This window comes from Vicugna pacos, chromosome 17, assembly GCF_048564905.1.
Source record: "Vicugna pacos chromosome 17, VicPac4, whole genome shotgun sequence".
In the NCBI taxonomy this organism is placed as follows: Eukaryota; Metazoa; Chordata; class Mammalia; order Artiodactyla; family Camelidae; genus Vicugna; species Vicugna pacos.
In genome coordinates, this window is record NC_133003.1 from 38,868,355 (window position 1) to 38,895,148 (window position 26,794).

At 40.6% G+C, this 26,794-nt stretch overlaps 1 protein-coding gene across 13 annotated transcripts in view; it reads right to left on the reverse strand.

Moving 5' to 3' along the window:
- The window catches only part of FOXP1 (forkhead box P1), a 560,221-nt gene that overhangs the window by 310,785 nt on the left and 222,642 nt on the right, over positions 1-26,794 (reverse strand). For 11 of the 13 annotated variants that reach the window (XM_072941702.1, XM_072941700.1, XM_072941694.1 and 8 more), the window contains one exon: positions 1,304-1,364. The exons of 1 other annotated variant lie outside the window; for it this stretch is intronic. The gene's annotated coding sequence lies outside the window, so the exon portion shown is untranslated. Of the gene's footprint in view, positions 1-1,303; positions 1,365-7,371; positions 7,393-26,794 lie in introns of those variants that run through there. One more of the 13 variants, XM_072941697.1, reaches the window with a different exon arrangement.

Genomic DNA, 26,794 nt, shown 5'->3' on the forward strand with positions numbered 1-26,794 from the left:
AAACTGGGAAGCAATTTGCCGAAAGTCATGCAAAGCTTGACCTGATTAGCCCAACTACTGGTTAAAATCAATCCTTTCTATACTGGAATATCTGAAAGGTACTGTCCTCTTTGGAGGACAATCAGGTGCTTTCCACATGCTTTAATTTAAACAACAAAGACGGTGAAGTACAACAGGTTGGACTGTTTGGTTCGAATCAAACGTGCCAAAGTCTAAGTAGAAAAACAAATCCCTCCCTTTACGCCTTCTAGAATTGCCCAAGCCCTGGGTGAGACGAAAAACTGATCTAAGAATCTTCACATTACGAAATTTTCACTAAAAACCTTGCTCAACTAAAAAGAAGCCTGTATCTTACAAACTCATAAACTTTAATTTGGTAAGAGCTGAGCAAAGGCTTTGTGCAACCAGACCAGCAAGTAACCTGTTTTAAAACAGGCACAATCTACTATATCAAATAGAAAATATCACTGGCCAAGATTCAAAAATAAAATGAAGCTGCTCTCTACTTGAGAAACATTAGATGTAAAAATGACCTGCAAGATTAACACAGGTGAAGTGACCACAGCCCTCACCAGAACGATACTTTGGCAATCAAAAAAAAATGCTTAGCATCCATAACCATTTTAACCAGAGTGCTTTCTTATCCCCCTTCCCAAAAGTGAGTGAGAAAATTTAATTTAGCTTTCATTCATCAAGCTACATTAGTCTCTCTGAAAACTTCTAATTTTAAAATCAAGGACTCATTTGATTTTCAAGCAAGGTCAAGAGAACGAGGCAGCAGAGCGCTGACATCACAGGAACATGCCCCACGCCACATGGCGGCAGTTACATCAACACGGCATGTGGCTATGGCGCCTGACTGTTAATTTCTGAAAGGAGGTGATTCTAAAGCCGCCAGATGAACACCCGTCGGATGACACCACTTCAGCACAGAACACTGACATGCGTTACTCCTGTTCACAGCAAGTGAATTTTATGAATCACCACTTCTGTGATGTGAATATTCCTTTCTAACTTTAAACCTACCAAATCAACAACCCCCCCCCCCAAAACAAAGTTCAGCTTCCGCAAACAGGAAAAAGTCTGATAATATGTCAGGGGGGAATATGTGACCATCTAAACTATTCCTTAAGGGCAATCTTTCCTTTAAAGACCTCCAAAAATATGCTACATACACACTCACACACAAATAAATACACGCATATCTGATAATTATGTAGGTCCGAAAAGAAGTTGATTAAGACACTGAGAAGGTGGTAGACAGAGCCCTAGATGTAATTCCACTAATCAGATTTGCATTTACCTTTTTTGGCTTCTGTAAAGCAATCTTCAGTTAGAGTCACCTCAAAAGGTCACTTCTTACCCTGAAAACAAAAGAGAACATCAAAATCTGAATGTCAAGACAAAGCAGCACCCACCTATTTGCCTGGAAGAGATGCAAGAAAAACCACCAAAGAACTCAATTCTATTCAATGGCAAATGACTCTCAGACTCAATAAAAACAAGTCCCAAGACCTCTGCTTAACTGGACCACATACATGCCTTTGAGCTCTTCAAGACAACAGAAACAACTTAAATGGAAAAAGTGGAGGTGAAACATTTCACATGTTGCCTATGAGGTTTTTTTCGTTTCGTCCATCAATTTATTTTCATGTGGAATAACACGTGAGTCACAGTCTTTTGTTTTTGGAAACCAGACTGCTACAGAACCGTGCCCCTATTTGGTTAACATCCACAATATCTCTAATTTCATTAAAGCAAAAGCTTATCTTTTCCCCCTCTTCAGAAGAGAGTTAGTTCTTGTAGACAAGATGCTTTATGCCACTCTGGACCTTTCAAAACGGATAAAAGCACCAGTTTTCAATGAGGGGTGGGTTTTCATTGGTTGGTAATAGCTGTTCACTCAGTGTTTTCCACTTAGCATATATCCACCAGATGCACTAAGTTCAATAAAAATAGTTCCCGGCAGATGAAATAAACAATTGAAATCAAGCTTCCTGAAACACAAAGAAAGCAAGAAACATGCTTTATCCCACATCTACTCCTGCATCTGCAAACTCCCTTATGCAAAATAGTGTATAATCCTTTAAGAAACATTACAAACTGCCTCTTTCTGCCCATGTAACTGGGATCAACATATGGCACAAGTGAAAAGAAAAACATTTGTTTATTAATTTAGATCAAGTTACCAACAGGATCCAGGATTCATTCCACATCCATTGACCAAATGGCTCATAAATTTTTTGTAAGATGGTGAAGTCATATCATCATTTTACTAAAATCTTAATATCCTTTTGCTCACTCTTCAGAACAATATGTAATGAAGTGGTTTTAATTTCAGACAGACTACTTCCCTGCTCACCCCTCGCCTGCTGGCCCTGAATGTGGAAAGGCAAACATCATTGAGAAGAGTTAAATCTTATCTCATTCAGGCTAAAAATTTGAAAGTGGTACTTTGGTGTGTACTCTCTTTGAGGAATTGATCTGAGGCCAATTTATGACATTTCCACAAGCAAGTGTATGCAGATTCTTGCCATTAAGACTGGAAAAAAATGCAGGCTCTGAGTGAAATCATAATTTTCATGTTTACTGTAAGAGGAAACTGGAGGTTTTCACCATAAATGTTCACCATTTGGGTGGGGGAAAACCCTAGTTCCAGGACTTAAAATCACTATTTTGCAACCCTGCCCCAAACCTTTTTGTTTTTACACAAAACAATTCAAATTGAAAATGAAAATTGTGTCACATCGTGTGCTTTACTGCTGATGTGAGTCCCCAGGATTGGTTTCTCCAGTGGTGAGAACTCTGTTAGAGGGCAAATGGCGATAAGAAAACAGAGCAGTGACAGTCGGTCCCCAAGGTAATGCTGAAATCTACAAAGCAGTCCCGCCCCACACAAATAAGAAGAGCTCATTAAACGGGAGACAGGACAATCATCTTACACAACAGAAACTTCCATCTCCATCACTCAGCCAACCTTAAATGGAGAGTAACTTAACTCTGGCAGACCCTAGTCAATTTCAAGGCAAGAACCGTTCTGCCCCCTTTTTGCTGGAGATGTTCTCCAACGTGTGCACGCTAACCTAATTTTCATGTTTATCTATTAAACTGCCTCTATTTTTCTGTGTTTGGCAGTCAGGTAGTATCAGACTTTGCACTACAGATAAGATTGCACTGCAAAGATCATTTAGGCCTGGCAAACAATTAGACCCTTATTAAAATTGAATTAAAAAAAAAAACTCCTGAAAATGCCTACTCTGAATAAAGTTATCTCTAGTATTATATTCAAACCTGTCCAACATTTCCAGGTAAGTACTGGGTCTGTTTCTCTACTCACCTATCTACAAAGAACTGTATGTAAGTGAACACAGAGCAAAAATAGAAGCTGGTTCTCCCTCACAGATTTTACCAGTGTAATTTCTCTCTAGAGGGAAAAAAAAATTAATAGTAACAATATCATACAATTGACCTTCCAACTTACAATTACTAAAGCAATACAAAGCTGGCTACACTTAATCTTTACTTAATACATTAAAAAAACTGGCAGTGGGATACAAACCATATTTTCCTCCATTTTGAAGTTCCATAAATTTTAATGCATATGTACATTTGACCACTCATTAATTTCTTTCTGTTGATTTTAGTTTTTAGTATACATTAGCAAAGTAATCTAAAAGATATTTTTCCAGCTTTGCTGAGAAAAGATTAATAGTTCAACAGCTGTTTGCCATCATGCTAAATTAAATGAAATGTGTCAATATAACAGACAAGAAAATTAGAGAGTAGGACTGCGGCCTGAGTCTGCATCATTACTAGCCTAGAAGAATCAGAAATCAACAACTCGGAGAAAAATCTGCATTTCATTTTTCCCAAAACATAAAACTTCTGTTTCTAAAACCATACTTGCTATTAAAAACAAAAAACAAAAGACAAAAGACACTTGGACTTATCAAATGTATCAACTATTTATCTGCATGTTTACTAGCAGCACAAGCGCCAAAACTAAAATTCAATCATTCTGTAAAGCTTTTAAGTTAAAAAGAAAAAAAGATAAAAGAAATATATTCCCCCTCCAGCCCACTTGTCTTCTTTTTTTTTTTTTTAAATGCTGTCATCATATGAATTGCATTCTTCTTTTTCTTTTTCTCTCTTTCTTATGTGTCCTATTGACTTCAGGTTTTAAAAGTGAGCTAGGGACAAAGTAAATAGAAATTACTTTTTTTCCTTTATGTCATTTTGTATACAAATCAAGATCCTGTGAACACTGGAAACTGTTCTGTGTGTGGCCTTGTAACTATTGTTTGCGATAGTGTTATTTACCTGAAGCTATTTGATGACCATGAAGACCTTGACCAAGACACTAATCTTCAGCTGAGAATCCTAGTTTAAGAAACTTTATGTACTTCTCAACTCTCCTCTACCCCTCATTAGGAATTTTACTTTGCAGACCCCTTAGGTTACTAAGGGGCTTCAATTTCATACCTTCTGTGAGCATATTTTGCCCCTACTTTAATCCGTGCGATAAATAATACATAGTGCCATTTGGTATAACCTTGTTGGAACAGAGTTCCAGGTAAACGTGGAGGTATGATTTCATTTCACAAGACTGAAAATGAACAATATGTGCTCTATTTTTTCCGCTTAAAAGTATTTCTCCCTCATCTTTCATGGCAGCTCAAGGAAATGATTTGCATGGGGATTTCAGCATTATAGTTCATCCTGTACAATTACAAAGGAGACTGTGAAGGAGGGTCAACAGAACTCAACTCACCTTTCAGTCCCACAAATGCTGGATGAGAACCTACTGTGTGTCAGCATCACTAGGGATGCAAGGATGATGCAAGTCTCTCCCGTGCCACGAAGAAGGTGGCAGTTAAGAGTTCATCTCTGGCCAGAGGAACCCTTCTCTCATTCCCATCTGCCCCAATATGCCCATCAAATAACATGTATTTCATTTGAGGGGAAAAAAAAACAGTCTAAATGGACCAATTTCCAAGAGACTGTTGTCTCCTTAACCTGTGAATCTTCACTCATGTGGGCTTTTCTGGATTGTTTCTCAAAGATGTTTTAGAAAACCAGAGTATCTCAACACAAACTCAACTAGCCAAAAAATGGTAACACAAGGGTCACTTCATTTTCTTACCCTCAAGACAAGAAAATCCACTTAGAAATCAACCCCAAAGTGCTTTTTTTTTTCTTTTTCTTTTCTCTGCTCTAATAACTTCAAATATTGAGTCAGGTTTACAAAAAGAAAAAGGAAGGAGGGAGGGAAGGAAATGAGATTAAAAGAAAAAAAAAAGAAAAGAAGTAAAGAAACAGGGAGAAGAAACCAGGGGGAAAAGGAAAAGGAAGTAAAATAGAAAGAAAAAGAAAACTCTTGTGGAGTACACATCTCTGGGACCAGAGGCGACCTTCACCATCACCCAGGTTTGCCGGTTTACAGTTACCACATTTATTTTACTTTTCTCTATCAAAAAGCCTACTGCTGTGAAGCATCACTCCCCAAAGTCTCCTCCTATTGCGGCAAGAAACATTTTACTTCCTTCCTTTCTTCCCCACACTCTGGGACCCTCACCAAATCAGAGGACCTAACATTGGGGTCCATTCTAGTAAGAAAAATTGAAAATACTCTAAATAAAGCAAGCCACGTGGTGCAGGCAACCCTGGCCGAGGCTTGCCCGTGAGATGAGTTCAGGCTGGCAGCCTTCAGCTACTCCACACCAGCCCTTCTCTTTTGGGGGAAAAAAAAAAACACACTCTCTCTCTTACCTGCAAGGAAAGTAAAACCCTGGTCATGGTCATGTGAAAATATTTTATAGGTATCCTTTAGCAGGCTTTAAATGTTGAAACCTAAAAACAATATTTGCTGTTTTCGCTTTGAAGCTCTAACAAAGCCTTTGTTTTAGATTTACCTTGAGTGTGTGCAATAAGAGTTAATAATCAAATCCATCCCAACCCCCACAAATGTTAAACAAAAAGATAAAAGAAATGCAAATAGCTATTGTCATGGAAAGTTAAAGTACCTGTCTGTATTTTTAAGTGAAAACTATTATCTCTATCAATCAAAATTTAAGAATACAATAGCGCTAATCACAGAAGGTGCTCTGACAGAGTTACTTTTCCTCACCAAAAAAAAAAAAAAGGTATTTTTCCTCTTAAAAACCCAGTATAAAAGTCATATACTTACAATGAGATAGGGTATTTGTAATTTTATTATTAAAAACCTTCAGCAGCCTCACTGTTAATAAATGCTTCAAGTCTCTAGACTGATTTGTACCTAAGAAGACCCAAGTCCCTACATATTTTAATAAGATTGATGAAATTTTATTTAAATTCTCAGTTTCCAACCTGTGGGGGAACAGCACACTCTTCTGTTGAAAAGAGTTACTCAAACAGAGGCAACAGTTAACTGGTAATGAAAACTCCTTTCAGACCCTGGACACAATTCCTAGTCCCTGAAATATTTTTACACAGGACCTATCTTCCTTGGTTAGCTCATCCTTTCCAATGGTAGCAATTCATTTTTGAAATTATAACGTAATTTCTAACATCACACCCCAGAATAATCAAAGTGCACAGTGCATCAATTTCTCTAAGTCTTCTTTTAATTCACTTTTTAAAAAGACTGGACTAGACTCTGAATGTGGTGCTTTCTACAGACAGTGACAGGAGCAAAAAATAGCAAGACCCTAGATAGTAAAACAAACAGCTCAAGATTAAAATTCCTAGAGCAAACAGTTAAGCCAGGATGCCATTATGCTGGCTAAGCCTGGATGGATGTCTCCTCCACTGTGGGGCCAAGAGGCTGTCATCTTCCCCCCAGCAAGATCAGATTTCCTTCCCTCCCGACCGCCTCTCTGAGCATCATGGCCAACATCTCTAGTGTGCTATTAATATCAATGAAGAGACGATTCGATTTCCACTGAAGAAAACCCTTCCTATTCCGGCACAGACCTTCGGGGAGGACCCTGGCCCGGGGATAGACAATACAGCAGCAGAGTTTCACTGTTTTCTTACAGTTCGGTCTCGCAACACTGTTTGAAGGCTTTTAGCAAACAATGGCAGCATTATCTCCAAGATAGTTACAAAACAGGATTTGTTAGGACAAAGAATAATAAAGCTGTTTTTTCTCTCTCCGTCTCCCTCTCTCCCTCTCTCTCTCTCTGTTTTCTTTCCCCCAGTTCCCAAGAGCCTCTCTCTGCCAGTTGAAAATTCAGCCACATTTCCTGAGAGGCACCTGTACTTGTCCATTTCAAGGCAGCCGGCAACTGACAACGGCCCCAGGAACCAGGATCAGAAGAGCAACAAAGTAGCCTCTCAACATTTGTAAAATGAAACAAAAGTAACAGCCTTGGTTTCGCACACACTTACCGGTTCATGGTGAGGAAGGAAAGCTTTGGGGCCGGCAGAGGCAATTTTCACACAACGGAAGAAAGTTGAGAGTTTGTAAGGGAGAAACTACAGGCGCTTGGAAGCCTGCGGGCTCTCAGGGCTCCCGGGCTGGCGGCAGTGTGAGGGAGGACTGAAGGTATGTGGGCTAAACACAACAAAAGCCACTGCCTTACTCTAGATTAAATATGCAGGAAGAGGCCCCTTTGCATAAACACAAACACTCAGCAAATGAATAACTGGCTCAATCAGACGCCCGCTGTGCCTTCTACCTGTCCTCTCTGTGACAGGAGACACTGCCTGTTCCAGGGGACAAGGACTAAACAGGAGACAGTTAAATGTTGTGTTGCTATAATAACAATTAAAATGAATTGCATTCATTAGTAATTAAGAACTCACTCCTGGGAAGGGGGGAAGTCTGGGGGGAGGGGGGAGGAATATAAACGCTATTGTTGTATCTTTAGCTACTCCAAAAAGAACTTGGCATAAGACCCAGCAGCGGACTTTTACTGGAGCTTGCATTTAGACCTCTAATATTCAATGAGAGTTTTAAACAATCACGTTTTTTGGCCACAATTTAAGGTCAGAAGTGTATCTTTTGTTTCTCTGCTTTGCCACATTATAAACTGATCCTTCTGAGTCTGTACCTACAAAAAAAAAGTCTGTACCCACATTATAAACTGATCCTTCTGAGTCTGTACCTATAAAATATATACACACACATATATGTATGTGCATATACATGTGTACATATACTCACATAATATTCATGCATATCTAACCAAAGAAAATAAATTTTAAAAAAGTGTCACTTTCCACTCCTCAGTTCACTAATGATTTAAGAAAAACAATTTGAGTCTTCCAAAAATACATCCCAAATGCCTGCCTTTCAAATGTCATCAATCCCTGACCACTCATTTAAAAACATTAACCGTATATTACAAAGAATGCTTTTAACTGAGTGGCCTCAGCCACTTATAATTTCAATTAAATAACATAATTACAGTCAACAATTTTCTCCATTTTGGCAGAAAATATGCCATACCTCAACATAATCTGTCCTTAGAACCGAAGAATTTAAGCAAGAGGGAAAACGCAGGCGCGGGGAATTCACGGCTGCATGTTCTCAGCTCATGGAGTCAACTCACACTCACCTCTAACCTCTTACTGTATGTGCCAGCTACATGTTGGTCTTAGTAACTTAATTATTTTTTAATAACTTGGGCAGAATTAAGTGATTTCGATTGAAACATAAATAAGATTATGTTCGCCTACTTCCTTTTCACACCACATAGTACTCTGGGGACAAACCCAGCACTGCTATTCAGTAAGATGTGTCTACATTTGTACTTGGACTGAAAAAGGGTAGATTACAGATCCTTCACAGCCTCAGAGAACGTACCACAATTACACCAGCCAAGGGAAATAAGGTGGCTTTCTATATCCAAAGCAAGTTTTATTTTATTACCACCACACTGTTTCCTGGCTATATCATTCTACCCCCAAAGCAAAAGAATATTGCTGAAAAGTTGAAAAAAAAATGTTTCACAAACAAAAAAAGCCCATCCTAAACATACATTATGGCCTAACATGGAGAGAAGAGAAAATTTAAAAATTTACAACAAAATAATACGGGTTCTTTAAGAGGGGTTCCCAAAGACACTAAAGATGCCTATTCTGTTCACTCTTTTGTCTTGCAGTGACCTTCCTGATCAGGTGTTAGCTAACCCACTTCTATAGAGTGAGATAACCTTGATGCAAATAAACCATAGAACAAAATTTAATCAGTATATCACTGTGAAAAAAGCCTTGGTCCATCCCAATGGAGCTTCTAATGACTGTTTTGGCAGTTCTGGCGGGTAGTTCTGCTTCCCAGCTCATCTATATCTCATACTGGTTGAGCAAGCTAATGGAAATGCTGTTAGTGGAATCCAATATTCATGCTCTGTATCGTGCAAACCTGGATGCAACTGAATATATTATACAATTATAGGTAGTATCTAATTCCATAGGTATTAGATACTGTCCTCGAAATTAATATTTTAATGAGGACAGTGAAATAAAGACGACAATCCAGGTAAGGGAGCCATGCACTGTGGCCTAGCTAAGCTCCTCTGCTGCCAGAGTGCTGGATCCCAGAGCAACCTGCACAAGACACAGGGATTGTGACAAAAATCCGTATGCGAGCCTTAGATGCTGAGTGACATATACTGATGCAGAGAGTCAAAGATGTCATCCTCACACAAGCGCCACTCGCTGTAAGCCTGAGAGAGCATGCAGGGGGGAAGATGAGGGGAGTGGGGTGGGGAGGAGTTGCAGTGAGACCTCCAGAAATAAACAGGGTGTACAGTTTCAAAGGCTGCAGACACAGACATTTCATTGTTCAAGCCAATTATCAGTGGAAAATAATAACAACAGATGGATTGAGAGTCACTGACTTTTCATATGCACTTCATCTCGGCAGAACAGATGATGAAACGCGAGAGCTATCTCAAAAAGGCAAAACATCTTTCAGTAAGAGAACTCTACAGTCCAGATGGGGACCTTCTAAGGCTGCTGATTATCTTCTTATAATGTTGTAAGATAGACTTACTAAAACATTTCAAGAGCTGATCAGATATGATGCGTACAATGGCTTCATTATTGGAAGGAGTTACCTCAGACTTGTGACTAAACCAGGCTGAGATTTCAATAAAGGTTAGGACTCTAAGCTTCCTGTTTTCTCATCAGGGACTGCAGGTTCCAACTAAAACTGGAAATCTGTGCACAAGAGAAGAATAAACCGTCGCCCAAGGATTTTTGTGCTCTTCTTTCATTTGAGCAGAGGGGAAAAAAAGAGAGAGAGAGAGAGAAACTGGAACTGAAAAGGACATTAAATTATTCTGAAGCATTCCACCATGCTTCATGTGGGGGGGGGAGCTCCAAAGCAATTCCTTATTAAAAGTATTCAGTGATAAAATATCATCTCTTACATGCAGTGAGAACATCCTACATATCCCTTGCCACCGGTGACTGCAAAATATAATTTGCTTTTAGTAGGAAATAAATATAAATTTCAACGATGGTGTGATAAACAGTTCTAATAAATGCCAACCACACAGACAAAACCCACCAACAAACCCAAGAGCATTTCCACTTAAATATCACCAAGTCTGACTTGTAGATAAAACACAACAGGTAAACCACAACCTGATGAACTGCTAAAATACAAACAAAGAAAAGTTAAAATCTCTCATCAGATTAAGCCTCGTTACTCCTGGAAGAACAGTGTATCTGTCCCCATCTCTCCATCCACCATCAATCCCACGTACATAATTTTGCACAAATCTTCCTCTGAACTGAAATAAAACATGGTTGAAACAGAAAACCTGATCTCCCTGCTATTTACTAACATACTTAACATTAAAAAATATTTTTATGAACACAACTGTTGATTTCACAAGTTTATAACATAAGTAAAGAAAAAAAATTTTTTTTTTCAGAGCAAAGCTTTTCTTTCAAAGTACTCTGACAAAAGTAAATTCGTAGCAGAACATACAAGCACGAAGAAAATATCGCCAAGGGCCAAATTCTGCAACTGCTTTGAGAAGCAAACAAGAACACAAAAGATGTGTAATGCAACCATCTGTCTCTCCTCATACTATATCAATGCCTCAACTTTATCCCCCACCCCCTTAGCCAGCCCACACCAATGCCACAAAACCAAATGGCTTCACTTATGTTTCCTGCACGGCAAATTTACACAATGCACTTAAGAATGCAAAAGTTGATTTTTTTTTTACACATAAACTAGTATCTTAAAAAATTTCTCCCCACTTAAACAATTCCATTGTCATTATGCCTTATTCAGAGTAGGGCTTCTTTGAAAAAGCACTACAACTCCACTGTGATAAAGATGTCCCCACATGGAGATATCTGTTTAGGCTCAAAAGAATCTCCCTTCGAAACCTTAATCTCCACTATCTTGTGTTTTCTGAGATAATCAGACACTAGATGAGGACAGCTGAAAAAAGAATCCTAAAATTATTCCAATAGAACCTTTACTTTTTTTTCTTTCTGCTCTAAATGGCAGGTTGTTTCCCCTCATTTATTATTTGAAGTAACTGTACTCATTTTTAATCACTGCCCTTGAAAGTCAGCAGGCCCACTGGAATTTTTTTTTTTTTAAATTAGGTTCATTCTACATTTACTGAGCAACCACTGTGGTATCAGGAACTCACTGGGCAATGGGTGATCAAAATCATGACATCCCCGTTTTTAGGGCCAAGACTGCCTGCTCCAATAAACCCGGAACTCTGCATCTTACAACAAATCTTCCAGACCAGGTAGGTGGAAGCATTGTATTTATGTATATACTTTTTTGGGCAGGCAGATATAATAGATATTTGAAAAGCTATGGCACCTCAGTAGGTATCCAATTGCTTTCAAAGGTGGGAATTAAGACTTTTAATGACTACACTGTACACCAGAAATTAACACAACATGGTAAACGGACTATACTTCAATTTAAAAAAAAAAAAAAGGCTTTTAATGGAAATCTCTGGGTAAAATCAATACAGGTCATCATAAATGATTCTCACAAAGAGGCCGTAATTGAAAACAACAATAACTGGGAAAGAGAGAGCCCCACAGGCAACGCTTCTCCCTGCTCTTCTGCAGGGCCAGGCAAGTACTCTTGGTTGGAATTGAGACTTGCTCAGCAGGGGCCACGTCTGGTTTATTTCTGTTTTCTTGCTGACAATGGTTTTTCCCCTGCACCCCTCTCCACGTTACAGGGTAAGAAGGCCTCAGCTATTTTCTCAAGGGGCTGATTTTTTGACTCCCCTGCGGGTGTTTCTGCCCGGGGACCACAGAGGCTCCTGGTCCGGCTAGCCGCGGCAATCTTAGGACACACACAGCGAATCCAGCCACCACCGGGTGAGGGATTCTGCTAATTGTTTAAACCTGCCGTCGTGTCTGGCCACCAGTTGGCAGACATAACCCGTGGCTGCCTACCAGGCCTAGCTTAGCACAGCTGGAGCCAGATGACAGGCTCTCGAAGATATTCTTCCCATGGCCACATCTGGCTCCCGGCGGCTCCAATCTGCGGTGAAACATTTTGTTTGGTTTTTCCGGGAAAGTTTGGGCCTCAGATAAAACCAGTCAGATTAATCCTGACTGTGTGTGTGCATTTCAGCTTGGGACAAAATATCAGAATATAAACTCCATGAAGGCAAGGACTTCATCTGTCTTACGTGCTGTCTCTCTGTAGACAACAGTAATAGCTACACACAGTAGGTGTTCAATAAATGCATATGGAATGAACACCACTAATCAGCATGTAAATTGAAAACAAACAAGCCCACATCTCATTCCAGCTCCTCTATTCCTACTGTTACATGTACGCTGGCGAACTCTCAGGTTGCACTTCGAAAAGACCCTCAAAGTGGCCGCACAGTTAAATTTTACAGTGGGCGTGTTGACCCAGGGAGAAAGGCACTCAAGGATGAACCCACTCACATCGTCACTTGAGATGGGAAGACCTCCCAGCAATCTCTCCCTGAAAATCACCCTCTCCCAGTATTACCCATACCCCGACTTTATTGGTCCTTAGACTGCAAAACTTGGCAGCCGTGTACCCACAGGGCTTGCAAGTGACCCAAAAGTAGAAACTTACCTTTCAGCCACCAGAGAAATGCCAAATGATGAGGCAACTTTTCCTGGCTCCTTTTCATCCCATATCCTTTCCCATGCCTCTCTTCCTGAAATCTCAGACATTTGCAGATCCCAGCTCCCTGTTATACTCAACTTTGACCCATCTCTAGGCTTTCCCAAAGCTCACTGCCTCTCTAGCTCCCACTAGAAACACACTTAGAAATGCCAGTATAAGTTAGAACTCTTTGGGGCTCACCCCCTCGGCGGCTCCTTAGCTGGAGAGGTTTCTGATTCATACGGGATGCTAAAGGGATGTTAGCACTGATACCAGGGAACCTTTCATCCTTATGACAATAAAGCTCCCCCGAATGCCCCCAAACTTGACAAAGGAGGAAGGACATTTGGTAGAAGCCTGGCATGGCTGTTTGCACGTGAGGCTGCTTCCCCAATACAGCAAGTTAACGTTCCTAAAACAAGAATGGCTGAAACAGGCAGATGACTTTGACAAGCTCAGCATATGGTCTTCAATGAAGCAAAGCTACTAAAAAGTGCACTAGATGAAGCTGTTGCTCCCTCTTCTGTCATGTAAAGCAGCAAGGGTGGGGGTGATTCTTACCAGCTCAGTGTAAGTTCCTGAAAGGGGCGCTGTGTCCACTCTGGCTCTTCCACCGTGTAAAAAGGTAGGCCAGGAAGGGTTTTTAAAAAAAAAACCCTAGATAACCTCCTCTCCTTTGTTCCTGATTTTTGGAATTACTTCAAAAGTGGGAGAATGTCTTTCCACAATCCCACAGTCACAATCAAAGTTTAAGATAATCAAGGGAGAAGCAGCACACCAGGATGCAAATGATATCCAGTCCTTGGCTAAGAAGAGGCTATAATGGAAAAACAACCAAAAGAGAACAGAAAAAAATTTTTTCTTAATTACAGAAAAATGTCGATGGCAGGGTTGGGTGGTGGTGGGGAGAGTGTGGCAAGGCCCAGGGAGTATAAAATGAGTATCTTTTTTTCTCAACACTTCCTTGGATGGCCTCAGTTAAAACTCACAATTATATAAAACAGCACTGCACAGTAGAGGTGAGTCTACGATGGTTCAGACCTTCCAAGCACAGATTCAAGTCCCTGAGTTCAAAACTCAGCTGCTTACTGGCCTGGGGAACCCAGGCAAGGTCCTGAAGTTCTCTGTCCCTCAGCGTGCTCATCCATAAAATGGGCTGAATTATAGCACATAATGTGCTTTTGAGGAATAAATGCATTAACATTAAAAAGTGCTTAGAAAAGTGCCTGGCACAGAGTGAGTGATAAAGATATGAGAGCTGCTGTTATTATAACCAGGGATAATGTAACTTAAGTAAATCGAAAACATCCTACGCCTCATTTCTGCCATCTCTACAAGTTGTTAATAATGTCTGGTTCTGTGCCATGCTACAGGCTAGAAAAAAGCAGAGAACATACATCAGACTTTAAACTTAATGCAGTGCTAAAATAAAATCAGAGTACTTACTCTTCCCCCTCAATATTAGCTGGAGAATCCAAGATTTAAGATTGGGGTCTCACCTACCTCAGTGAAGGGTAAACCATTAGCTACAGGAGAGCTGCAACCCAAGTGTGAGCTGCTCGTCCCGCCAACAACCAGAAAGGACTTTGGGGTGATGTTCAAAGAAGGCAGAAGAATCTGGCCTCAAACCCAAAGGTATGGAAACACATTTTCTTGTACTTTTCAAGTCTGTGCATATAGATTCTGTTACTGATTTAGGATCTTAAAACAGTTTGTTTATTTTTTAAATGCCTTTCAGCTCACCTTTAATAACATGTTTCTTTGACTTGGCTGAACTATGCCTCAGAAGAATTACAAGTGGGAATACGGCTGGGTGAAAGGTTCAGTGAACTAATCCACACCTGGTCCATGTAAAAAAAAAAAAAAAGGCTCATATTTTCCATATAGAAACAAGTCTCTTTATACGAACCAGGCTTTTATTTAATGGTTAAGGCACTTTTCCTGCCGCACAAGCTTTCAAGAGCTTCTTCACTGGGGTGGGGAAAGGCCTGAGGACCACCACCCAGTCCTACCATGGAGTTTTATCAGTGACAGACAGGATGATGATGATGATGCAAAAATGCCGGTAGAACACGAAGTGGTAGATTTGTTTTACCACAAATTCCTTGACCAAGTTTTACCAACTACCAGAGACAAGGATGTTCCCCCGAAACAGACTAGGGATCAAACAGGATGTCCTGTGTCTTCAGGACCAAAATTCAGATTTCTTCTTCACCAACTGTGTGGTTCAGACTTTTCAGTGGAGGGAATAACGCTCAGATGGGAAAAATCGCAAATAAGTGAAAAGAACGAACACATTTTAGAGGTGAAGGGTACCCGGGATGGGGTGGGGGTCTAGTCAGGGTCCTCCCTCCTAGGGAGCAGGTGTAGCATGTGACAGAGACCACGCAGGTGGTGCGGATGACAGCAGGGACGGGGGCCTCGGACTCCCACCAAACGGGGTATCAGAGCAGGGTCCTGTGAACAGCGAGGATGCCAGAGAATGGATGCAGGAATCACAAATGTCCCGTCAACAGTGCTGGTCTGTTGCATCTGAACTAGAATCTACCCAAGTTCACTTTCTCCCAGAAAGTCATTCACCTTAGTGCTCCAGGCATCTGGGTTTTTTCCTTCTCAGTTTTTATGCCTAAGAAAATTCCTTTTAATCAACTCTGGCTTGAAGAAGTGGAAAAGGAGATTTTCCCACATCTTCGATAAAGGGGGCTAAGTAAAGTAGAAAGAACATCTCACTACATGGCAATAGAGAGTGTTTCTCCTCCTGGACCCATCAGTAATTCTGCTAGAATCTGGTAGGTCCCTTCCCTTCTCCAGGCCTCAGTCTCCTTGTTGGGAAAAAGAGTGGTACTTGGGGGTGATGTGCACTGGTACACAGTGGTCGCCTGAAGGAGTTGTTAATACACTGAAATACTTGTACAGTGGTTGGGAAATAGCCTTGGCCATTGAGTTACCCAAATCCCTCCCCTCCAGCGACTCCACTGAACCTTCCAGGATCCCTGAAGCACAGAAGGGAGCCCCCAGCACCCTGCTCCAGTGCTAAGCCCGGTGTCCATCTTGGACAGCCAATGCGTGTGCTGTTCCTGTTAGTTAGCCTTAGTGACCATCAGCCCAGATGTGCTGAGAGGCTCTTTTCCAAGGCTATGACAACACAATGACCACCAGGACCAGCTTATGTATGGAGGAAGCCACTACCCAGGGCCCAGAAGGGCTGCGACCAGCAGAACAACAGACCCACGAGGGACCCACCTTTCCTCCCCTACTTGGGGCACCCTGATGTAGGCCCATAGCCACAGGGCAAATCAGTGAAGTCTTGGGGCAAATACTTAGGGCTCAATTTGTTCTCAAAACCTGGAAAGAAATATATCACGGTGAAATGGCTCTCAAAGCGACATCCTGAGCTCTGAGGGAAATTATGAACATGTGTAATCAAATTATATTTACCATGGCAATTTCTAAGAGCTCGTACTTTCTGGTCTGCTTTTACAACTCTTCAGGAAAAGGAATATTTCTCTACCCAATGTTCCAAATTTCCACAGCAGAGCTGAGGCGTTATTATACGCACTGAAATATACAGGAAAGCAAAAAAATTCCCATTTATTGTTGTTTCCTTCAAACCTCCGTACCGTCTCTGCCACCGTTAACCAAAAGTCACTCCCACACTTTGCTGGCTGCCATGACGCCATGCTGTCACTTGATCAGGTGTGGGGTACCACATGGTATGAATAAATACTTATCCACAACCGCATATTAAACGGGAATTCGCAAAGGCTAGCTCCGGAGACAAAGACGTTTCTATATAGAAATATTAACTAAGAATGTAAGTAAATGGCCCCACTGGAAAAAAAAAAAGTTCTGAAGTAGCAATATAAACTATATTTAATAGTAACAAAAAATATTTTCCTTTTGGGAAAGCAATTTGGGCTTCTAAAAGTGACTGCCTTTCACATGACTTTGTACAGTATGCCCAAACTCCTTCATTTCCTAAAGCCCATATGCTAGGCCCCCTAGTTCTACCTTGTGAGAGTTAATTTCTTAAATTAATCTTCTCCCAAGTACAGTATTCAAATAAAAAATGATTTTGGTATCTTTTTTCTCCCCCCTCCCCACAACTGTTATTTTCTTAAGCACTTGAGTATCACAAGTCCCAAAGAACATATGTTCCCAAGGAAGGGGAAAAAGAAAAGGAAAAAAAAAACAGGACTAATACACAATGAAAAATAAATTTAAAGCAGCCTTCTGGTCTGACATAAGAATATAAAAATGATATGAGCAAGAACAGCTTAGTTTACATACTTTTCAGTCACAGCTGCTGCTCTAAAACCACAATACCTTTAAAATAACATTTTAAGGAAACAGACACGGCATGGCTGTAGCCTTAGCTGGATGAAGCTCACAGTGAATTCAAGGGGCTTCTTTTTATGTACTTACTTTACACAACGTTGTACACAGGCACAATTAAGAGGGAAAGAGTGATGCACTTTAAAACAATGTTGTGATAAACCAAGGGAATAATAAAATAATTTTACCCTGCAGGATTTTGTTTTTCTTTTTCCTTTAAAATCACCAGACCTCAAACATCAAAATAGTTTCAGGGACAAAAGGAATAAGTCCCCTCTTCTTGGTTAATATTTAATTGGGTGCTAAAGATTTCTTGGAGAGACCTCTGCACCTCCACTGACAGGCACATGAGAGGCTCCTGTCTCTGAAAGAGATGCAGGCCCTTCCCTGAATCAACGAAAATAACATACAATCAAATCAGACTATTCAATTAATAAATTACTTCGGTGGACCTTGCAGGCCAAGTCCTATTTAATTACATAATTTAAAAAATATTTGCACATTGCAATCACCGAAATTGGCTTTGAGGTTTCATAATACACACTTAACACTTGAGTTAGAGAACAAATTTATTTAATAAAAGCAGACCTAAAGTGCTAGAAGGCCACACCACTCAAACTGCAAAATCACTTAGCACATCCTCAGAAAAAGCAAATAAACTTTTCCACTATTTAGACGTGGGCTGTTGAATGTCAGGAGAGGCCGGCTGACTTTTTTTTTTCTTTTTTTGCATTTTCTCTGTCATGCGTTGCCTGTAAATCTGACCATTTTGAGAGGTAATTAGAATAGAGCTAATGGACAAAATGGTTCCAGTTAAAGATAAATTAAAGATAAACTAAGGTGGAAGATGTCAAGAACCCAGTAGTAAAAACCTCTTCAGACTAAAACAAAGAGAAGTCGTATTACTGTCCCATTTTTCACTTAGAATACCAACACACACTATAAATTAACATGGTTCCTGGGTGTAAAGATGGGACCCATTAGGAAAGCACACACAAACTGAGGGGTGAGGAGGACATTCATAAAAAGGCTAGAATTACTTGGTCTCCAAAAAGAGGGCAGAAACCTTTTAAAGTGACTGGATTTCTTATGGTTGTACTGGGGGCCATGAGATGGCCATTAAATGAATTTTCTAGAAAACCACTTGACCACTGTGGCACCACAACTTGTTCTGCCTTCACATTTTGATGGAAATCTCTGTCAGACACACACCCGTTCAATAACCATTGCGTGCCTTTTACCCACAGTGGCCTCAGAGCTTTTTACACCCATGGGGCTAACTCTACTTACAACAAAAGCCCCAGACCACCATGACAAGGCTGTTATTTTTGTCTGCGGGTCTTCCCCTTGAAGGCTGCTGTCACGGGCAACCCAGTCTGTGGCGCCTCCACCTGCCCGCTCTCCTGACCTCCCCACAGCCTCCAACTGGCTGCCAGTGAACTGCCAGTTAGAGAGGCATCTCAAGTTCTGAAACCTAAAAGTTTTAAGTTAGGTTTAAGTAAAAGTTTCTAGGGAGACCTGGTACCATGCCTGAGTACCACTCTTTCTCCCAACAAGGAGACTGAGGTGTGGAGAAGGGAAGGGGCCAACCAAATGACATCAGGAAATTCGCCTCTCAGTCCCATGACCCCTTCTCTCTCTTACTTCCACACATTTCTAGAAAGCAGTGTCTACATTCCTGGGCTCCAAGTATTCATCTAGCACGCCTCCCTTGGCCCTCACCACGGCTCTGTTGCCAAGGTTACTGGGTTTTAAGTCTCCTCTGATTTGGTCCATTGACTCCATCTGCTGACCCTCCCTTTTCAAATCCTTCTCCTCTCCGAATGTTTACCCTGGGACACAGGCGGTCCATGATCCGCCAGCATCTTCAGTGCCTTACCACTTCTCCTCCCATCATCCTTCCCTCCATGAACGTGACCACCATCCAACCCGCAAATGAGGCCAAACACTTTGGAGGCTGCTTTGATGCCTCCTTCACCACATTCAACAATCAAATTCATTCTATTCTATTTTTTCCTCTTCTTCATCCCTATCGAAACTCAGCAGCCCACACAAGAGAGCCTCGTATCAGCTCCTGTCTGAGCCTTCCCGGGGCTTTTTGCTGCCTTTGTACTTGTTCTCCTCAAACCTATCTGTATGGAATTCAAACTCATCTTGTAAAACTCAAATTTTCACATTTTTTCAACTCCCGGATGGCTTCACCCATTCTCATCTTAATATTTTTGACACTGGGATGCATCACAAAGTTGATGTCGATGCTTAAAGTCACAGGCTTTCCATATGCGTGTCCTACCCCTGCTCAAAAAATTCTTAGCTTCCTACAGGCCAGAGTCAAGGTGAGATGCGCAAAGGTACTCAGACAGCTCTTCTTGATGCTGGCCCGGCCTGGTCTTCTGGCCGCATCTCCTGCTGCTCCCTGACTTCCATTCTACCATCAACGGATACTAATATATAATAATGCACACCCTGCACTGCCCGCTTCCACCTCCAAGACTTCACACAGACCACTGATCACCTTGCCCCTCTTCTCCTAGAGAGATCTTACCTGTCCCCCGTAACTCAGGCACAAATAAATGTAACTTTCTCCAAGAAGCATTCTCTAATCTCTTTAGATCCATGCCCCTGTTATTGGTTCCATTTGTACAGAGTGCTTGTCCTAATAGAGCAATGATTTCATTTTATTATACTGCTTTGCCTAGTCAATAGTTTCTCCTTGTAACGTGGATGCTCATTCTACTAAAAGCACTTTATGTATCTTTTAAAAAAAATTTTTATTGAAGCATAATCAACATACATTACATTAGTTTCAGGTATATAATGAATATCTCTCCTTGAATGAATAAAGTTGATGAATTCTAGAAACAAAGTCAATGACAACAATTCTTGGGCTCCGTCATAAGACCGACTCTTCCCCTTCTTAATTCCTCGCCCCACTAAAATTGTTCAACAAGGTAAAGTCAAATGTACCGCATCTGCATTGTATTTGTTCACAAATCTGAGGACACATAAAAAGTGTTATCACAGCTGACAACTATGTGAATGACTGAGACACAATTTGAACAAAAAATCTTACGTTCCCTTGAAGTAAAATCACCTTACTGTTCATGATACCACAAAGGAAACAGAATGAGCAAGGAAGCTCTAAGAACTTAATCAAATAGACTTCTTATAAATAAGAATTGAGATTCACTATCCACCAAAAATGCAATTACCCTCCCCCTACTAACAGTGCTCTAACTTAGACTCCGCACACAGAAGAAGCTTTCAGGTTATAAGACAATTTTACATTAAGGTCTTAGATGACCCTTAATGCCATTCCCTCTCCAGAACCTGTGGTCTGCTAAGCTTCAACTTTAATAATATCATCACACATCCCACCTCCAGCAACTCAACCTTTGCAGTCAGTCTTCAAAACAGTGTAAAAGAGAGAGCCATTGTGGCTCTGAACTCTCATCTTTGGCAGATTTGGTAATGGTATTAAAACAAGAAACCTATTACCACCCAACAGCGGCTTCAGACTCAAGAAATGGCATCACTAAAGTGATGAAAGAATAAAAGCCAACCCCTGGAAATATGAAAAGACCAGATGGGCTGCTAACAACAAATAATGCCATGGAGTATTCTCTCTGGGGTCAATATTTTCAGAGACCCAGAACTCAAAATATCAGAGAAAAGTGTGTAGGGTCGGGGAGGGGGAATTGGATGAAGGTAATCCAAAGGTTCAAACTTCAGTTATAAGATAAATAAATACTAGGGATGTAATGCACAACATGATAAAGATAATTAAACACTGCTAATAGTACATATGAAAGTTGTTTAAAGAGTGAATCCTAAGAGTTCTCATCACAAGAAAAGAAGTTTGTTCCTATTTCTTTAATTTTTTATCTACATGAGGTGATGGGTGTTTCCTGAACTTACTGTGATAATCAGCTCACGATGTAAGTCAAATCATTACCCTGTACATCTTAAACTTACATAGTGCTGTATGTCAATTATATCTCAATAAATCTGGAAGAAAAAAATATAAAAGAAGGGAGGGAGGGAGGAATAAGAAAAGAAAGGTAGATGTAAAAAAAAGAAAAGAAAAAAGTGTGTTGTTTATAAAGTAATCAAAGCTAATTGGCAGATGTAACCAGATCTTATTTTCCATAATTATGACTTGGCCGAGTCATTTAACTTCTCCAATCCTCAATGTCTCCATCTGGAAAATGGGTTCATGAGATGCCTGTGAGAGTCAAATGTGACTGAATGTGCTGTGCTCACAGATAGGACTTCTATTATTTATTTTTATCTGTGTATATGAGAGTCAAGGTGTGTGAACCAGAGAAGACAGTGACTTCGGATACAACCCCAACGTCATTTAGTCACTTACAAAATGCTGCTGAACACCTCTCTGTGCCCCCTGGAGTTTAAGAAGAATAAAACTTGGCCCCTGCCCTCAAGGGGCTCACAGTTAAGCAGTTAAGATCTGTGCTGTCCAACACAGTAGTCCTTAGTCACATGTGGATATTTTAATTTAAATTAAGTGGAAACCACCAATCCAGGTCCTCAATGCACTAGTCACATTTCCAGAGCCTCACTGCACTAGTCACATTTCCAGAGCTACGTGCAGCTGCCAATTATGGTCTGGCTACCATACTTGATAGCCATTCACTTTCATCACTGCAGAAAGTTTTATCTAACAGCTCTGGTCTATAGGGTGAGACAGTTAAGTATATAGGTAATTTTTAACACACTCTGATAAGTGGTAATTTGGTAGCAGCAAAGATTTTATAATGATGGTGATATTCTTGAAGGATTAGTAGGCTTAATTTTTCTGGGGCAGAAAGGAGAAGCCAAGTGGAGTGAACCGCAAGTGCAAAGGCACAGAACTGTCAAGAGGTATTCTGAGTTCTAGGAAGGAGAGGTAAGTTATTTTTGGTGTCTGGCATATAAGTTCATGAGGAAGCAATGGGCAAAGATGGGTGGGCTTGGAAGAGCGATTAGGATCCAACTCTGAAAGCCTCACAAGCCAAAGTAAGAGTCAGGACTTAATTCAGGAAGACTAACCTATCAGTTGTGCTTTACAGAAAACTAGCCATGAGGCGGTTGTCAACTTTGGATACGCAAATGAGAACTCTTCTGGAAAGCTTCTAAAAATGCGGATTCCAGAGCCCTTACCCTAACTGAATTAAATCCATTTGTGGGCATGGGACCTTGACATCAGTAAGTCTTAAAATCCCAAAGTGACTGAAGTGTAGCCAGGGCTGAAAACCAACAGAGATGATGACAAAGAACGGTGATTGTGGTTAAGCTAGAATGAAGAAGTACAAGGAAGAGCCTACTGTGATAGTCCTACCAACAGGTGGTGGGGACCTCACCTAACACAGGAACAGGGATGATGAAAAAGAAATGCTGATTCTGTAGAAGTTTCGAAGACAGAATTAATATGACCTGGAAACCAAGAATATGAGCAATCAAAGAGAAAAAAATAGAATACAATACAACTTCTATCCCCTGGCAGTAATGACCAAGATCAAGCATGTAGGAAATTGAGCAGGTTTAAGAGGAGGAGTGACAATTAGCTCAGTTATAGAGGCACTGCCTGCTAAATTCCTCAGAGAATCTGGTAGGAAAGTCCAGGAAGTCAGAGGAAATATCTGCCTGGATTCTGCTAAGCCAGAGAGTAGGGGGGCATAGAGTATTTGTGAAGAGTGCTGGCAGGATCCATACAGAGTAAAATGTTTTCCTTTAAATGTCCCAACAATAGAAAAGACATGCACTTTTCAAGTTCTGCTGTATCCCCACCTATTCCACGCTGTACGTCGATGCCCTGTCTGTCTGGCATCACCAACAGGCCACAGGCATCCTATTCTAACACTACTTATTGGTTGTATGGCCTTGAATAAATTGTTGAACTCTCTGAGTCTGGGCTTCACTTTCTTAACACTCAAAGGAGAGAAGTAAGCTAGAGGTAGATGCTACCAAGGGGTCCCTCTAGTTTGAAGATTCTGCAGACACATTACATTCTGAAGAGCAGAAATCATACATATAACTTCTAATAATTTCTAGCACTGATATATGCACTAATTTGTATATTTATTTATATTCCAGAAATGTTATGTATTTCTGAGATTACATACAGACATTTCATCAATTACACAGATTCAAAAAAAAGTCATATAAATGTATTTTTTTTGTCTTAAATTTATTCATCAAAAAGACACAATCTATCTTTTAGTCCTGAATACCAGTTTGTGTTTGTTGGTTTTCCTTTGCATTTTTGCTGAAGTAAGGGACTGCCAACTCCAGTGCCTGCGTGGACAGAGGATCACACTAATGAGTACAGCAGCCAGAGAAGAATGACAAATTCCAGCCCATCTCCCAGCTAAAGGAGACTCCAGGCCACAGCTGCCCTTGGGGGACATGGACTCAGTGTGGTTTCACTTTATTCACAAAACCTAGAAACCCAGGTGTAATCTCTTCACCTTTAAACCCTGGCAACCAACACAAATTATTTTAAAATAATGTACAGACCAGACACAACAGGCCCAAGGCTGCCAGATTGTGCCCTGCCCCAAAGTATGCCATCTGCTGTGACTTTTGAACCTGAAAAACACAAAGCACGCGAAAAGCAAGAAAGAAGTCCTCTTAAGTCCCTAGGATGGTTCAGATTGTTATGTTTAGTCTAACCAAGTCAGACCAACAACAAACTAGGACTTACAGCTACCTTCACACGAGTGTCTATAATGAAACCTCCTACAAAATGTATTAATTTTCACAAAGCATCTGTGTGGGGTTTGAATGGAGAAGAGCACACCTGATAAATGAATTCTTTGTGCACCAACTATCAGGTGGACTTTAACACTTCGAGATAAAAATGTGATTATTTATATTCTGCTGATAGGAGCCAATATACCTCAGTGTATTTAAAATAGAAAAATACTTTATTTAGCAGCAATATCACTCTACTCCTTGCTTTCAAACAGAAGAAAAAAACTTCTCTTTTCATTATACTGTTGGTTTTATTCTTTTATGTGAAGGACTAAGCAATCTGGCACATATTAGCAGGAAGAAGCCAACCATACATGGAATATGCCATTACCTTCATCTTCAAAGCCCAATGAAATGTGATCTTCTGCTACCAGATCACCTTAAACCAGTGCTACAGCGCAGAGGAGAGGCACTGCTAGTAAGAAGGAGTTTGCATTCAGGACAGTAGTGCTGTACTACCCAGTGGACTCAATGGGTGAGAAACCCATAAGTAAAAGCATCAAAAGAAGCACAGATGAAAAACAACAATTCAATAAAAACTATAGTAAAGTTTCCAATGATGCCCAAAACACACCTGGGTAGCAACCTGGCTTTTGAGTTCACTCTATGATAACTGTGATGGCAGAGGTGATGGCGCTCTGGCTTGTAACATAAAACCTGTAAAAGATATTGAAGAGGAGAGAGTGCGTTTTTAAAGAATGGGAAAAAGCAAGGGGGAGTTTGGAGCCAGGTATTTTAGCACACGATTTCGGTTTGTCTGAAAGCTTTCTCTTTAAATTATCTGCCTTGAAAAAGGCATTCCTGTCATGCTCACTGGGTGCATGTGTTAGGTGGATAAATACTGGGATAACTTTGAAGCAAATTCCTAAATCCCACTAGTAGTTGGGAGGAACAAAGGACACAAAGGATGGAGGAGTTGGGAAAGATGGGCAGGACTAGGCTGTCTGGTCTAGAAGGGTCCACATGAACTCTAGAGGGACCCACAGGAAAGGTGGAAAAAGGTGACAAAGCACACTAGTAATGGCAGAAGTAAAAAGAGAAGGGATAATTAGAAAGCAATACATAATGTATTCCAGCACTACCCTGTTATTATTTCCATTTAACAGAAGAGGAAGCTAAAGTCCAGCAAGATAACTGGGTCCAAGTCATACAGCTAATAAATGGCACAGCATAGATCTGGATCCCACTGTCCATTCTAGAATCCAGTGTCTCAACCACCATGATATGCTGCATCCTGAAGTTGGAAGCCAAAAGGTAATACTGACCAAAAGCAAGCAATACTGACCAAAAGGCCAAACCAGAAGTGGGAAGAGAAAAGATGCCTTCAGCAATGCATGCAAGGGCTGACTGACGGTCCGTGGGAAGAATAGCAGACAGGGAAGAAGGGACAGCTCTGCTTACACTCCAAAGGCAGAACTGAAGCAGACTCATTGTACTGAAATAGGATTCCAGCTACAACGTAAATGTCACCTGCTTTCCTTCTCAGTCGGGGAGCTGCAAGAGAACTGAGCTATGTTTAAATACATATCCATGTATCAAAATCTAACCATCAATCAATTTCTCAGACAAAGATATAAACAGAGCAAATGACTTGCTATAAAGGGAAGTTCAATTCATACGTAAGTGTGCATGCTTGTGTGTACATGTTTACGGATGACAAACTGTATCTGAACCTCAAAGTCCATCTAATCTAATGCTCTTTCAATAATTATAATCAGGTCTTTCAAAATCATGTGCACATATATGCTGATACTTTTATCACCAAGAGACAGAAACATTTCTTCTGAATCAGGCATGTTCTCCCAGGATATTCTCCCAACCTTCCACACACAAGAGAAGATCACACAAGTACCCCAAACATCAGAAAGCTATAGTAACTAAAACAGTGTGGTATTGGCAAAAGAACAGACACATAGTTCAATGGAACAGAACAGACAGCCCAGAAATAAACCCACGCATATAGGTCTATTAATTTATGACAAAGGAGTTAAGAATATACAATGGGAAAGGACAGTCTCTTTAATAAGTGGTGTTAAGAAAACTGGACAGCCCATGCAACATAATGAAACTGGACAACTATCTTACATCATCCACAAACACTAATTCAAAATGGATGAAAGATTTGCATGTAAGAGTTGAAACCATAAAATTCCTAGAACAAAACATATGTAGTAACTAAGGTCTTGGTGATAGTTTTTTGAACTGATATCTTAAGCAAAAATAAACAAGTGGAACCACACCAAACTAAAAAGTGTCTGCACAACAAAAGAAACCACCAACAAAATAAAAAAGGTAACATACTAAATGGGAGAAAAATATTTGCAAATCAAATACCTGATAAGGGGCTAACATCCTCAATATATAAAGAAATCATACAACCCACTAGTACAAAGACAAAAAATCCAATTAAAAATGGGAAGACTAGGATGTGAGGGTGATATGACTGTGACATCTGTCACACCACTGATCACCAGGGTTGATCTGGCTGGCTAGACGGGTGTCCCCTTCCTCCCTCACTGCTCCATGTGCGTCCCTCCCAAAGCTGAGCACTCGGTCAAAGAGGACTACCATCCCTGATAGAGGAGGACCATTCTTCTCAGTCAAGGGTATACGAGTAGCTGTGCTCCC